Consider the following 17,104-nt stretch of genomic DNA (forward strand, 5'->3'; position numbering starts at 1 on the left):
TGTAGAAATTACTGCATGAGTCCAGATTTTGCATGTTTTTCGCCTCCGCGGCCTCCCCAATCTTCTTACCACAGATCAAGGTTCTCAGTTTCTATCCAGGTTTGGAAGGAAGTGTTTATCCTCCTGGATGTATGTTCTCATGCATCCACCTCCTGATGGATGGCCAGTTACCAGACAGGAAGGATATGTCCGACAAGCCCTATAAGATCTGATGGGTCTCCTACAGCAGTAAGGGATCTCTTGTCAGAGAGGGAACTACTGGAATTTCAGAAGTCGGCTCCAGACTCTGGAGGGATGACATGTCCAGATAAAAGTGTGGGGGACAAGTTGGCCTCGTCACCATTGGAAGATGCAGTGGCATTCCATGAGCTAATGGATTGCATGGTAAAGACTTTAGATATTCCTTCAGGTTCGTTGAAGGAATCATTTCAAAATCAGTTTTTAATATACTGGGAGCAGCTACCCGACAAGGGGTTATACTCCCCTCACTAGAAGGATTGTTCCAGTGAAGGAGAGAGTCCAGCGAAGGGCAACAAAAATGATTAGGGGTCTGGAACACATGACTTATGAGGAGTGGCTGAGGGAACTGGGATTGTTTAGTCTGCAGAAGAGAAGAATGAGGGGGGATTTGATAGCTGCTTTCAACTACCTGAGAGGTGATTCCAAAGAGGATGGTTCTAGACTATTCTCAGTGGTAGAAGACGACAGGACAAGGAGTAATGGTCTCAAGTTGCAGTGAGGGAGGTTTAGGTTGGATATTAGGAAAAACTTTTTCACTAGGAGGGTGGTGAAACACTGGAATGTGTTACCTAGGGAGGTGGTAGAATCTCCTTCCTTAGAAGTTTTTAAGGTCAGGCTTGACAAAGCGCTGGCTGGGATGATTTAATTGGGGATTGGTCCTGCTTTGAGCAGGGGGTTGGACTAGATGACCTCCTGAGTCCCTTCCAACCCTGGTATTCTATGATTCTGTGATTCCAACCAGCAAAAGCAGTATGGAATACTCCATCATCTCAGCCTTTAGTGAAGAGGGCAGACAAATTGTATCAGTTTCCACAGGAAGCTCTGGCTATGTTTCACACCCACCCATCTCCCAATTCATTAGTTGTAGAGGCACCATTACAAAGATCAAAAGGTACTCAGGTGGACTCCACTCCCTCTGATGAAGAAGGGAAAACACTGGATGCTATTGTGAGAAAAATGTTTTCTTCAACCGCTTTAGTCATGTATATTTTGAATTATGAAGCTGACATGGTGAGATACCAGTACGGTACCATCTATGGGGGGAAATGCTATCATTCCTCAATACTTTACCTGAATAACATATGAGGTTAGCAGATGCTCTTCTTCCGGAGGGGCAGGATGTTGCCAACATCAGCTGTGAGCGCATTTGATTCTTCAGATACTTTGGCAATGGCAGTAGCTTCAGCCATCACTCTAAGAAGGCACGCATGGCTTAGGTCAATAGGTCTGCCTCATGAGACAGAGGAGGATTGAAAACCTTCCTTCTGAAAGAGAAGGTCTATTTAGTGTACAGAGGGATTAAGTGTTAGAAAAGGTTAAAAATGTGAGATCTACAGCTAGATCTCTGGGTTTCTTTACTATGGAGAAGAGACCCTCTGCAACTCCATTATTCAGATACCAACAACAATATGCGACGTCCTCTGCATCGATTCCTTACCATTATCACAGAAGAAATTATTATCACCAACCTCAGTATCGTCTCTCTCCGCAGCAACATCAAAGGAAGGCGTCGTATAAGCCTCATAATAATAAAGGGAAAACTTCCACTTCTTCATCTGCTGCAATTCCTGTAGGGTCTCAGGTTTGACATGAGGACGTGGGGTTGGACATCATTTATCCAGAGTTTGGGGGCCGTTTGTCCCATTTTTATTAGCAATGGGAATTAATAACATCTGACAGGTGGATCCTGGAAGTTTTTGCAAGCAGTTATACAATTCAGTTCAAGACCCTTCCCCCCGAACAACCCACCCCTTTCTTCCCACGTCAGGGATCAGGTTTGCTTTCATTTGCTAGGGAAAGAGGCTCAATCTGTACTGTAGTCAGGAGTGATCGAGACAGTACTGCAAGATCAGAGAGGGATGGGATTTTATTCATGCTATTTTCTAATTTAAAACAGGTGAGGCCTTTGCCCTATCTTGGATTTAAGAAAACTAAACACCTATATAAAGAAATTTTGTTTCCTCATGTTACCTCTTAAATCCCTTCTTTTTTCCTTCAGGTTTGGTTTGCTGCTCTTTTTGGGTTGTCCAGAGATCCTGGAGTGTTTACAGAATGCCTCCCTGTAGTAGTAAGAGCGAACCTAAGAAGGCAGGGGATGTGTGTATACCTCTACCTACATCCTATCACGTGTAAAACAAATACAGTCCTTCTTTGCCACTAAACTGGGAAAAGTTGTTCCTAAGCCCAATTCAGAGGATGCCTTTTAGAGGGGCCATACTAGATTCAGCTGTGTCAAGAACTTTTCTCCTAAAGAAGAGATTTATAAAAACGTCTACATAGCTCCTTCTCCAGTCCCCAAAACAATCAGTTCTCTTTTGTTCTCCGGTTGCTGAATCTGCTGGCATCACTCATCTCAATTACACCATATGCTCATCTTCAGATGAGAGATCTGCAACACTAGTTAGCAGTAAGTTACTGGCCAGGTTTAAACAACATGCATCGCAAACTAGTAATTCCACAGCAGGTGATAACATCCTTAATGTGATGGACAAATCCTCAACATGTAATGAAGGGTGTGCTTTTTAATTTCCCTCTGCCATTAGTAATACTTACCTCTGACACATCTACACTGGTATGGGGAGCTCATTTCACTAAAAGATATTACCTCACCTACCTTGTCTCTAACAATTTGTTAGTCAGAGCTCATTAGTCACCAAAATAAAAGAATCTACGTATTAATATATTAGAGCTGAGAACAATCAGACTGGCCTTATAGTCATTTCTACCTCAGGTCAAACACAGGGTAGTTGCGGGTAACAGAGAATATGACAGTGTTATATTCATCTGGACAAGCAAGGTGTGAGGGGCTCATTCCCTACAGTTATGCCTGGAGGCAAAGAGCCTTTGGAACTGGTTTGTAAAATATGATGTTCACCCAATAGCAATCTATGTATCTGGGGAGCAAAACACCCTTGCAGATCATCTGGGCAGGTCAAATGCACAAGTGGTCTCTGAAGGACAAAATAGTAGCACACCTCTTCCAATTCTGGAGGAATCCAATAAAAGATCTGTTTGCATCCAGCAGCAACAAGAACTGTCAGAAATTTTCCTCAAGATGCAGCAGAGACAGGGACCCAATGTCGGGCACCTCTCTAAAACACTGGGGTCAGGGCTTAACATATGCATGTCCTCTATTTCCCCTCATTCAGAGAGTGATAAACAAGATAAGACAAGACAAAGCCAGGATCATTTTAATAGCATCAGCATGGGCCAGACAACAATGGTACCCAGACTTAATTCATCAGTCGAGAGGACTAATGGAGCCTCTACCATTAGTACCGAACTTGTCTCAAAAACACAGGATGGTTTATCACCCAGCTCTTCAGGCTCTTCATCTAACAGCAAGGGGCATAGGAGTCTGGGATTGTTAGAAAAATGTTATTCATTACATTCCAGGAAAGAGTGCACAGAAAAATGTTATAGTCATAAGTGGAAAAGGTTGCTATTCTGGATTTCTGTGTGTGATGTATACAGCACCAATTAGCTATATATTAGAATACTTATTGACTCCTAAGACAACAACTCTTTCACTATCTTCTGAAAGTTCACCTTTCAGCCATAGCACCATGTTTCTGCAGGTGGTCAATCAATTTTTCCTAATGATATAGTCAAAAAATTCTTAAAAGGCCTTAATAGTGTATATCTTCCAATAAGACATCCGGTGCCATCTTGGGGTCTGAACTTCGTGCTATTGCAATTGATGAAACCTCCCTTTGAACCTTTGGGAAGTTGCACTTTGTTTCAGCTGTCTATTAAGATAGTGTTTTGTATAGTGAATACATCTGCAAGGCACATAAGTAAATTACAGGCACTAATGCCTGATCCACCATTCACTGTCTTTTGTAAAGATAAAGTAATTCTTCGTAAATTTTTACCAAAGGTATTCTCAGACTTTCACATAAATCAGTTTATAATTTTACCGTTCTTTCCCAACCCTTGTGCTCAGGAAGAGGAAGCTAAATAACATATGCTAAATATTAGAAGAGCTTTAGCCTTTTGTTCAGACAGGACTAAGCAATTTAGACAGACTCCAAGATTGTTTATTGCCTATGAAAAGAGAGAGAGGGTTAAAGTTATTTCTGTACAAATACTTGTAAGCTGAGTTAGATTTTGTATTAATAAAGTGTGGCAAAATACCTTGTTTGCCTCCGTAGGCTCAGTACTTTTTAGCCTTGGAGACTCAGGTTTGGGGCAAGGTGAATCCTTATAGGTGGCACAGGGTCCGGCTACTCCTCTCCTCAGTCAGTCCCTTGGACTTGTTTTCCTTCCCTTCTGGGGAGCAAGTGCAGCCTCCCTACTGGGAAGGTCTGGTGTCTTGCCGCAAACAGCCTACTGGCAACTTCCTTGCTCCTCTCACTCCCTCACTCCCCCTCCTACCACCCAGGGGAGGGTTTAAAAAGGTCCCAAGTAGTTGGAGTCAGCTGAACCTAATTGGTTCTCTAGCAACCCCTTTTCCAGCTGAACCTTATTGCCCCATGGTTCCCTCTCCTCAGTGGATAGGGAGGGGCCTTTTAAACCCCTGGGAGTAATTACTACCCCCCTTTTGTAGCTGTTTGTCCCGGGGTTACCACATATCCCCCCCCTCCCCCCCGCTCAACACTACAGGGTTGGGCTACTTGGGTGGGCAAACAGTGCGCTCTCAACAGGCCATCCGCATTGCCATGTTGGATTCCAGACCTATGTTGCACTCTGAAGTGGAAGGGTTGAAGCGACAGGAACCATCTCGTCACTCTGGCATTTTTGTCTTTATTTTGGTGCATCCACTGCAGAGGGGCATGGTCCGTGACAAAGGTAAACCTCCGTCCCAGTAGATAGTAGCAGAGGCTTTCTACGGCCCATTTTACTGCCAGGCATTCTTTTTTGACAACGGCGTATTTCCGTTTCCTAGGCAGGAGCTTCCCACTGAGGAAGAGGACGGGGTGTTCGTCATCCCCGACCATTCGTGAAAGTACCGCCCCCAACCCTACATCAGAGGCATCGGTTTGTAGGATAAACTCCTTCCCCCAGTCTGGGGCCACGAGTATGGGGTCAGTGCAGAGGGCCGTCCGTAGATCTGAAAAAGCGTCTTCAGCTGCGGTCATCCATCTTACTATGTCTGGGCCCCGAGCTTTCATTAGGTCCGTTAATGGGCATGCCCTGGTGGCAAAGTGGGGAATGAACTGTCTATAGTACCCCACTAGTCCCAGGAATGCCCTGACCTGTTTTTTTCGGAGTGGTGGGGGCCACTTCTGTATAGCTTCTAACTTGTTGAGTTGGGGCCTCACCATGCCTCGCTGATCTCCTGCCCCTCCCCGCTGTCTGTTGATCCGCCTTTTTCCCCTACAAACGTAGATTTCTGGTACTGGGTCAAGATCCTCGTTCCCCTCCTTTTATGCGCCCTCCGTTCCCTCCGAGTCTTCCGGGGATTTCCCGGCGGGGAGAACAAATCCTGGCCAAATTCATGGAAGGCCGGGGGGGTTATCTATCTGGGCCACCCCCTGGGTCCTGGATTCATTATTTTCTTCCACCTTCTCCCCAGGGAGTAGGCTATCAAATCCTGGGAAGTCTCGTCCGATAAGGACTGGGTAGGGGAGTTTCGGAAATACTCCCACTGTCACCTGAGTGGGGTTTCTGAGAACTTCTATTTTTATGGGGATGGTCAGGTAGTAACTGACATCCCCATGCACACAGGATATTCCTGAGCGTTTGGCCCGGGATAGTTGGTCCTGTCCAACCAGCTTTCCCAAGACCAGCATGATTGCACTTCCCGAGTCTACTAACGCGGTGGTCTCTATACCATCCATCTTAACGGGTCTAGTGTATCTACGAGGGACCATCGCAACCCCTAGTAGACTTATTAGATCACATGGTCCCCCTATATCTCCCAGTTTGCATTGCACGGGCTCTTCTAGATTTGGGCATTGGGCAGCGATATGCCCCAATTCGCCACATGCATAACATTGTTACCCTGCTGGGGGCAGCCCCCCATTTTTCGGGCTACTGGGCTTTATCCCCTGAGCCTTTCTCCCCCCGTCCTCAAGTCTCTCTGGGACCTCTGGCTGCTCTGTGGCCTCCTTCCTCCCCTCCATAGTCCGGCCTGGTGCCAGGGCAAACCGGGGCCTCGGCACAGAGACTTGTCTCTGATTCCGGCACCTTCCTTCCCCGGTGGTCCGCGAAAGTTCTTGGGCTGCCAGGTGTCTCTCTATGAGGGCAACTAGTTCATCATAGGAGGAGGGATCGTTTTGCCGGACCCACCCCCATATGTCCGGCGGCAACCCCCTCATGTACCTGTCCAACATGAAGATTTCCACTATCTTCTTTGGCCCATGGGTCTCAGGACAGAGCCACTTCCGGGCGAGGTGGATTAAATCAAATAGCTGGGACCTCGGCGGTTTGCTGTCCCAGTATTTCCACTCATGGAAGCACTGGGCCCGTATGGCTGACATCACACCTGACCTTGCCAGGATTTTCGCCTTCAGCTGGGGGTAATCCATAGCTGTCTCTGTGGTCATGTCGAATAGGCGTTCTGGGGCTCCCCAAACAGAAATGGAGCCAGGATACCTGCCACTGGTCTTGGGGCCAGGCCTCCCGCAGTGCCGTCCTCTCGAAGGAGAGGAGATATGCCTCTATATCGTCGTCCCTAGTCATCTTCTGTAAATAGTTGCTTGCCCGCTGCAGCTGGATCCCCTGGGGCCCGTGCGTCAGCATGGTCAGGGCTTTTAACTGGTTCACTACTTCATTCAGGGTGGCTCAATCTTGGGCCACCTGGTTCATCAGTAATTGGTTTGTCTCCTGTTGGATGCGTACTGACATCTTGCTGGGCAGCTTGCTGGGCAGCCTGCTGGGCAGCCATCTGCACCCTGGTAGCCTCTTGTTGGGCCGCAGTGGCCTGTGCCAACGCCTTCACTACATCCTCCATTTTTATTTTTTTTGGGTGTGATTTACCCTGCCCTGAGATGGCTTGCCACAGAGCTTTACTCACTCACCACATCCCACTGCTGACACCAAGTGTGGCAAAATTCCTTGTTCGCCTCAGTAGGCTCAGTCCTTTTTAGCCTTGAAGACTCAAGTTTAGGGCAAGGCAAATCCTTATAGGTGGCACAGGGTCCTGCTACTCCTCTCCTCAGTCAGTCCCTTGGGCTTGTTTTCCTTCCCTTCTGGGGAGCGAGTGCAGGCTCCCTACTGGGAAGGTCTGGTGTCTTGCCGCAAACAGCCTACTGGCAGCTTCCCTGCTCCTCTCACTCCCTCACTCTCCCCCTCCTACCACCCAGGGGAGGGTTTAAAAAGGTCCCAAGTAGTTGGAGTCAGCTGAACCTAATTGGTTCCCTAGCAACCCCTTTCCCAGCTGAACCCTCCTAGTTGCCCTGTAGTTCCCTCTCCTCAGTGGATAGGGAGGGGCCTTTTAATCCCCTGGGACTAATTACTACCGCGCTTTTGTAGCTGTTTGTCCTGGGTTTACCACAAAAGCTTATAAATATAAACGTTTTTCTGTTCCCCAGGGAATTAGAACACATTCTACTAGGTCAAAGGTAGCCTTTATAATTTTTTCTAGACATACATCTCTAATAGAGCTATGCAGAGTAGCAATGTGGAGTTCTGCTCACACCTTTACTAAACACTGTTCCTTAGATTTAGAATCTAGAGCTGATGTGAGATTTACTACAGACATCCTGCTGTCCTCCTTCAGTGAGGATGCAATGGTCCCACTGGCGTGGGTCAGAGAACTGCTTATTAATCTGCCCCAAGAAGTGAAGGTGACTTACCTGTAACGGAGATGCTTCAAGATGGACTCTGCACGTTGACACTCCCTGCCCGCCTCCTACTTACCAAAGATATTGGGGCCACCGGGGAAGGGACTGAGGCGGCTGGAGTGACATGTCCCTTTTATACCCTCGCCCTGCAATGTTCAGCATTCACGGTGGGGGTGGTGGGGAGGGTGAGATGCTCCAGTGGCTACTGCTAGCTAGAGTTCTACCGTTCAGGCTGCACGGGTTGGGGTATCCCATGAGTGTGAATATGTGAGATCCTCGGTTACATGTAGGTAAACTTCATTTTCCTGGTTTTCAGACATTTGAATTTGCTCAGCTCAGCGTTCTACAAGAGAATGACAGGCCACCAAGCAACCTTGGCTGCGCACTAATGTCGGGTTTTGCCGTTGAATGTCCTAGTTGGCTTGAACAGAAAAAGATATGATGGTGGTGAGAGTTAGCAGCCATTTTGCCGGTTGTAGGTATCATGTCCCATGCTTTCCATATCAAGCCAGCCAGTCCCCACTCCCATGAGCTGGGCCCCTCCCACCAGCCCTGCTTCAGCATACCACCCAAACCATGCCCCAATCCGTTTGCTGCCTTCCCCTTCCAACCTGGCCCCCTTCACACCACTGTACCCAGCCCCCTCCCCCCACAAGCAGGGAACACGTCTCCTGAAGTCTTCACTCCCTGGTATACAAACGTTTCTAGCTCACACCCCCGCCCCCGGCCCCTTCCCTGCCCCTAACCCCGCCCCCGTTCCAACCCCTTCCCCAAAGTCTCCCCCCCCCCCATGCCCCTATTGGACCCCTCCCCAAATCCCCGCCCCAGCCTCACCTCCTACCCTGAGCGTGCCGCGCTCCCCTTCCTTCCCCCTCCCTCCCAGCGGGGCGCAAGCGCTGGGAGCCAGGGGGAGAAGCAGGACACGGCGGCACGCTCAGGGGAGGAGGCGGAGCAGAGGTGGAGGTGAGCTGGGGGGGGGGTGGAGAGCTGCCGGTGGGGGCTCTGCACCCACCAATTTTTCCCGGTGGGTGCTCTGGGGCTGGAGCACCCACCGAGTCGGGGCCTATGGTTTCTATAGCCAGTACTTCCCCTGCCCCCCAGAACCCCACTTGCATGCATTGCCGAGAGCAAAGGACAGCTACGTTACAATGGCATGGTTTTTCTGTTAGGGTGGCCACTCACCCATTTCTGGACTACCGACTATCCCGGTACTTCCTGGGACCGTGTGGGCCGCCCCATGGGCATGACCCTGCCTCCAGTGGTGGAGCGGCACACACTTGAAAATGGTGTCCCCCATCTAACATCAGACAAAACCATGTGCACTTTTGTCCCGAATGGGGGACAAACCACCCCAAAAGGGGACTGTCAAGATCACAACCTCTGTGCTCTCAAATGAACTCCTACAGGAAAATTATAAAAGACAAAGACACCTGGCACTTATGGGTGAACACTTTTCACAAAGCAATCACTCTATATCTGCCTCTCAGTCCTCATCCTCCAAGGAAACCTGCACAGCTCTTTTCAAAGATGGGCCTGGGAGTTTAAATTCATAACTTTGCTAGACACTAAAAATCACGGACTGAATAGAGACACTGGATTTATGGCTTATTACAACAATCTGTAACCCACTCACCCCAGTTTGTCCTATGACCGCAGGGGCGTTAATGGGCCACTTCACCTTGAATGGTCCCTTGGAACATGTGCTAATTGCTTATGCTAAAGTTCTAAGCTATCTGTTCCACCTTGTGTTTAGCTGTGATGCTCTTAGCACCTTCCCCAGACCAGAGGAAGAGCTCAATGTAGCTGGAAAGTTTCTCTCTCTCACCTACAGAAGCTGGTCGAATAAAAGCTGCTACCTCCCCCACGTTGTCTCTCTAACCCTCTGACCGGCAGGGCTACAATGGCACCGCAAACATAAGATCAAAACCAGACGAGTGGCCTCTCTAGTGCCTGGTCATGTTTCAGAATGGTTGGAGGGGGCAGTTTGTGGTAGGGCTGGTGAGAGACATCACAGACTGGGTTTCTGTTCCAAAACACTGACAGTTTTATGTCTGAGAGATCCTCCGACCCCTGATCAATAGGCGTAGGCCCTCTCTGAGAGCCAGCGAGGTGTGAGAGCTCCTCATGTGTCTCTGCCACCCTGTACATTTTCTGATCAGCCACGAACCCTCCACATTCCTGATTAATGCGTTTCCAACATTGATTAACAGCTTTCATCTCATTACTGAAGCAACTATTCAGATGCTCAGCCAACCCAGAGAAAACTATTACAGCTCCTGGACACAAAGCTCTGATGTGGTCCAAATCTGCCCTCATACCTTTTGTGAGGTGTGCACCAGGACTAAAGCCTAGATCATTTTGCCCTGAGTGAATCACCACAATGTCCAGTAGCTCACAACCTCATAAGTCACCGGTTAGAGGCTGCAGAGTGGGCAAAACAAGATGCCAGCTCAGACCACCTCTCTCTGCACCCCAATCAGTCCGTAGTCAGCAACCCCCATGTCATGGTGTACTCCAGCTGCTGACTGTTCTGCCGTGTTCACAGTAAACCTCCCCATAAAATAAAACGTGTTATATTACAACAGAGATAAGATGTAACAAGCAACATGAGTTACTAAATCTTTACAATCTGCACAGGTTTACAAAGCTTGGGGCTCGAATGTCAGCCAAGGGGCGTTCCCCAGAGGAAATAGTGTCAGCGCATTCCTTCGAGCTACCCAGGCAAGTGCAAAGTGGCTCCATAGAAATCCTCTCACTTGTTTTTTTAAATTGGTGCATGCGCAGTGAAAGCCTTCCAGGCTGCACATCTCTGCAAGTGCAGAAATAAACATGTTCTTAAACAGCGTTCTCAGATTGGGTCTCCCAAAAGTTAAGTCGGTGCCATGCACTGCCTTGGTCAAACCTGACAGACTGAGACCATTTTAACAAGGTCACATCAGTAATTTGATCTCTAGCTCTGCACAAAATAACCCCCAAAAACAAAACAAAAAACCCACCACCTAAAGAGCTTTTCAAAAATGGCTATTTTTTCCAGGGCTTATTTCACCTCAACTCCTAGCTCAAATGGCCCCAAATTTGGGTCACTAATACTACCCTGCACCGTCCTGAGGCATACCAAATTTCAAGGGAATCCGAGTAAGCATGCCAATTTTAGAAAGGTCAATCTTTGCAGAAAAGTCGTGACAGAACCTTAACTGCAATAGAACAGGAGCACCACTATAATGAAGAACTTCATGGGTAAATTGTAGGGCGTTCTGACATTCGTATCTTTTCCTGCTCGCTAAGCCTTTAAATCTAACAATGTCTTTGTCCTGGTCATGAGTGACCTCAGTGTCCTCAGGTGACCCCCTCCAACACCCCCCCAACACACACACTCCTCCACGCCTGCTGAAAGGCTGACATTGATGAGGAAAGAGAAGAAACACACAAGGCAGGACATTTTTCAGATCTTCTTATGACCTCTGAGGCCAGTTTACAAGAAGCAAGGGATTGGAAAGAGCACATGCTGGAGGAAAGGCAAAAGAGCTGAGAGATGCAATGAGAAGTGCACCAAGACATAATGCAGCTCCTCAGATGGCAAACTCAGATGCTTCATTAGTAGGAGTGTTGCCAGCAGATTGAGGGAAGTGATCATTCCCCTCTATTCAGCACTGGTGAGGCCACACCTGGAGTATTGCGTCCAGTTTTGGGCCCCCCTACTACAGAAAGGATATGGACAAATTGGAGAGAGTCCAGCAGAGCACAACGAAAATGATTAGGGGGCTGGGGCACATGACTTATGAGGAGAGGCTGAGAGAACTGGACTTATTTAGTCTGCAGAAGAGAAGCGTGAGGGGGGGGATTTGATAGCAGCCTTCAACTGCCTGAAGGGGGGTTCCAGAGAGGATGGAGTTAGGCTGTTACCAGTGGTGGCAGATGACAGAACAAGGAGCAATGGTCTCAAGTTGCAGTGGGGGAGGTCTAGGTTGGATATTAGGAAAAACTATTTCACTAGGAGGGTGGTGAGGGACTCGAATGGGTTACCTAGTGAGGTGGCGGAATCTCCATCCTTAGAGGTTTTTAAGGCCCGACTTGACAAAGCCCTGGCTGGGATGATTTAGTTGGGGATTGGTCCTGCTTTGAGCAGGGGATTGGACTAGATGACCTCCTGAGGTCTCTTCCAACCCTGATATTCTATAAATCTATTATTCAAGGAGAACTGCTACAACTGTCCATAGGCTAACCTGTGATTCATGCAGGAGCAGTGAGCACCTTGGACTTTGCTTTCAAGCTATTTTTAATGTTTTAAAGTATTTAAGTTGGTTGTTTGTACTGCTTAGAAGATTGATTGGTAAAAATCATGATTTATTTACTATCTGACAAAGCAGACATGTAGTGCAGTTGTAGCTGTGTTGGTCCCAGGGTATTAGAGAGACAAGTTGGGTGAGGTAATATCTTTTATTGGACCAACTTCTGTAAGTGAGAGAAACAAGCTTTTGAGAACATAAGAACGGCCATACTGGGCCAAACCAAAGGTCCACCTAGCCCAGTATCCTGTCTTCCGACAGTGGCCAATGCCAGGTGCCCCAGAGGGAATGAACAGAACAGGGAATCATCAAGTGATCCATTCCCTCGCCCATTCCCAGCTTCTGACAAACAGAGACTAGGGACACCATCCCTGCTCATCCTGGCTAATAGCCATTGATGGACCTGTCTTCCATAAATGTATCTAGAGTTTACACAAAGCTCTTCTTCAGGTCTGGGAAAGGTACTCTGAGTGTCTCGGCTAAATGCAAGATGGAACAGGTTGTTTAGCAGAAGTAGTTATGCAAATCTTGTGCTAAAGAATCTGATCCATCTTGCATTTAGCTGTGGTGCTCGGAGTACCTTTCCCAAACCTGAAGAAGAGATCTGTGTGAGCTCAATATCTTGTCTGTCTCTCTCACCAGCAGAAGTTGGTCCAATCAAAGATATTACCTCTCCCCCCGGTCTGTCTAAAGCAGACATGTGACAGCCCAAATCAGAGCCCCTCCCACCAGACTCATAACAGATGTTAACAAATTGTTTAAAATTCATATAGAAGCTAAGCACACCAAACCAATACACTCCAGGACCAAGGCACACTGTTAAAGTGATCTTGTAAGGTGTCAAGGTTCCTTCCCCACTCTGAACTCTGGGATACAGATGTGGGGACCCACATGAAAGACCCCCTAAGCTTATTTCTACCAGCTTAGATTAAAAACTTCCCCAAGGCACAAAATCTTTGCCTTTGGACTAGGGTATGCTGCCACCACCAAGCGCTTTAACAAAGAACCACGGAAAAGGACCACTTGGAGTTCCTCTTCCCCCAGCTATCCCCCCAAGCCCTCACACCCCCTTTCCTGCGGAGGCTTGAGAATAAACAAGTTGAGCACAGACCAGCTTGGATTTCAGCTTTAGGACCCTAAAAAAACAATCAGATTCTTAAAAAAACAGAACTTTATTGGAAGAACAAAACAAAGATAAAAGAAACACTCTAAGATTAGAATGGAAGATAATCTCACAGGCAGTCAGATTCAAAACACAGAGAATCCCTCTAGGCAAAACCTTAAGTTACAAAAAGACACAAAAACAGGAATACACATTCCCTCCAGCACAGCAAATTTACAAGCCAAACAAAGAAAACCTAATGCATTTTCTAGCTAAATTACTTACTAACTTTACAGGAGTTGAAGGGCTTGCGTCCTTGATCTGTTCCCAGCAAAGGTATCACACAGACAGACAAAAGCCTTTTTCCCCCCCTCCAGATTTGAAAGTATCTTGTCCCCTCATTGGTCATTTTGGGTCAGGTGCCAGCGAGGTTACCTTAGCTTCTTAACCCTTTACAGGTGAAAGGATTTTGCCTCTGACCAGGAGGGATTTTATAGCACTGTATACAGAAAGGTGGTTACCCTTCCCTTTATATTTGTGACATAAGGCTTCCTTCAGCAGTACAGCTTCTTGATGTGCTCTTGCTGAGGTCCTTGTGTCTGCTGATTATGAACAGCCAGAGAGTTTTTCCACTTCCCCTGCAGGGATTTCCCCTATGGGGGTAGCCCCCCTGAATTTCCCCAAACCCCGCCCCCAGTTTTGTGAACTAGTTACATACAGTGTTGCCAATTTAGTGATTGTTTGGAAATTTGAATTGAAATTGAAACATTAATACACACTTTAAAAGCATATAAAGTGTATGATAAAATACGTGTATCTGAAAAAGTATAATAGATTTGAAAAGTATGAACATAGACTAGCTTCCTTATACAGCTGTTGTTTTTTATGACAATGTCAGTGCATTCATTTCGGTGATGTTGGCCAACCTAATAATTTCAGATTATGATTTATAAGCAAAGTCTAAATGAGCTCTCCCTGACAGCTAGCGATGAGCTGGGGGCTGGGGGGGAAAAGCTTCCGGACCAGATTGTATTTACATTCACACCTAATCTACCTAGATATCCAGCAAACAGAGTTGCCTTGCCCAAGTGATAGATTTTGGCTGGGGTTGGGTTACAAATCACTTGAATGCGGGGGAGGGGGAGGGAAGGGAGGTAATGAAATGTTATTGTTCTTATTGCAGGAGTAAAGGGCAGTAGAACTGCACTTAGCCTGTGCTGACTGAGGGCATCGAGAGAGAGGGTGGGGACAGGTGTTTTGCTTGATGGTCTGCCTGAGTCACAAGTACTATTAGACCTGCCCCTCTCCACTGTTTAAAGACAGAGCTGATTAGGCTCCATAGAGAGTCTTTTGTTCTGTTAAGTGATCACTACAGCTGAAATCACTGATAATCAGGTCTAAGTGCTTAGACCTGCTGTGGGACGGGGTTTCTGTGGAAGAGACGGCCCAGTCTGCACTAGCAGCGAGGTTCCCACACTGACAGCTCAGCTGAAATCACTGAGAGCTGGTGGAACCTCAAGAGACCCACTCGCAGAGGTCACAGTAGCAGGTGGTAGCAGAAGGTGACGGCGCAGGGCCATTGGCAGCAGAGCGATGGAGTGAACGGTGGCACAACGAACAACAGTGGCCAGATTTCAGAGTAGCAGCCGTGTTAGTCTGTATTCACAAAAAGAAAAGGAGTACTTGTGGCACCTTAGAGACTAACAAAGTGAGCTGTAGCTCACGAAAGCTTATGCTCCAATAAATTTGTTAGTCTCTAAGGTGCCACAAGTACTCCTTTTCTTTTAACAGGGGCCAGAGCGAACAGTGAGCAGCTGGAGGAACGAGCAAGGTGCCTTCTTGCCCCCACTGGGAGGTGAACTCATGTGAAAGCACCTCTGAACTCTGAGTCTCCACTGAACAAGGACAACACCAGTGAGGGTTAATGAGGCTGTTAAGAATGCTGGAGACACAACACAGTTCATGCGAACAAACATGGCTGTGGCATCCTACTTTCTATTTAGGCAAGAGATACCACACACTACGAACTGGAGGCCAATGTTAAGTGCATTGTCACTTGTTCATCCTGAAGTTGAACACCGGTTCCGAACAAGATCAGCAAATGCTCACTATCTTTCTGCAAGAAACTGAACTGGCTGGCTAGACAAATGTGGTACAACAGTGAATGACTCAACAGTTGAAAAAGTGAAGAACTCTCTCACCACATTCAAAATATTTGCATACATGGCTGATGAATGCACCAATGCAAATGGGCATCAAGTATTAAGTCATTGTGTACGTTATCTTGATGTCAGTGGTAGGCCAGTAGATGCATTTCTAGATGTTCAAGTTATAGAAGACAGATTGGCTGCATCTGTGACAACCCACATCTTAGAAGAGTTAAATGCATGTCAATGGAACCCCAAACAGATGGCTGCTTGTGCATTTGATGGAGCTGCAAACTTCTCTGGAAGACATGGTGGAGCACAAGGTTTGCTCAGAGAAAAGTGTAACCCTAGTCTCTCCTATACACACTGCAGAGGCCATCTACTCCAACTAGCACTAGTACGAGCTGCAGACTCTTCAAAAGACATATAAAAAGCTATAAATTTAATGTCTTCATTATATTCTTTTTTCAGCAAGAGTCCAAAAAGACTGAATTTCTTGGAAAATATAGAAGATACACTGGGACTGAAGTTCAAATTAGTCCAACCTGGGAAAACCCTCTGGCTTTCTCATGAGTGATCCTTGGCTGTTGTCTTAAAATTACTCCAGCCATTATTACTGGCTTTGGAAAGCATCTACCAAGATGGGATGGATCTAAGTAGCGAGGCTGGTGGATTACTTTTGCTACTATGTTCAGAGAAGACTATTGCCATTCTGTCTCTTGTAAGTCTACTGTTGAAACCACTTGGGTCATTAAACAATGCCATCCAAGCATCCGCTACAAGAGTAGCAGATCTTTGTCCAGCAATAGAAGCTACATTTGGATCAATCAGAGAGCTATCCATTGAAAAAGTACTGGAAGAAGCAAAGACTTCAGTCCAGAAGTTGACTAATGAAGGAATTTATATTGAATCCTTAAGTGAAGAGGACAAGAAGTGTTTGGTAAGACAACTGAAAAAGGTACACAGCTTTGATTCTTAAAAATCTACAACAGCGACTTCTAGATTCTACTCAACCTCTCCGTAGCTTTTACAGATCCCTGTCCTATAAAACACCAACAGCTGAGTGGAGTGAGGCACTACCAGCAATGGGGCTGCCATGTGCTCAGGACAGAATAGAGAATTTTAACACAGAGTGGAATATCATACGATGAATGAATGAAGATTTGACTTCAACTTCTTTTTTATCATCACTAGTGTCTCGACCCAATCTTTATGCTTCGTTTCCTGGGCTGAAAGAAGTAGGAATTCATCTCTTGCTACTCCCAGTCACAACAGCTACAGTTGAGCGTTCTTTTTCATCGTTGAATAGAATTTTGTGTTTTGAAAGAAGTCGCCTTCTGCCTGATCATGTGAATGAATTAATGAGCATATCAGTTGAAGGAATGGAAGTACCGGACACATGAGAAGCCACCAAAGATGAATGCATTGCATTCAAGAAGTTCATTAACAGAGTTGTTCAAAATTATAACAAGAAACCAAGAAGGATGTAGATGTAGTGCTTCATCGAAGGCTTGAGTAGCCAACTTCAATTTGTGTGATGATTTTAAAATCTAATAAAATGGTCATGAAACATTTTTCAGTTTTTACTATGGTGCCATA

The sequence above is a fragment of the Chelonia mydas genome, chromosome 8 (genome assembly GCF_015237465.2).
Source record: "Chelonia mydas isolate rCheMyd1 chromosome 8, rCheMyd1.pri.v2, whole genome shotgun sequence".
Taxonomy (NCBI): domain Eukaryota; kingdom Metazoa; phylum Chordata; order Testudines; family Cheloniidae; genus Chelonia; species Chelonia mydas.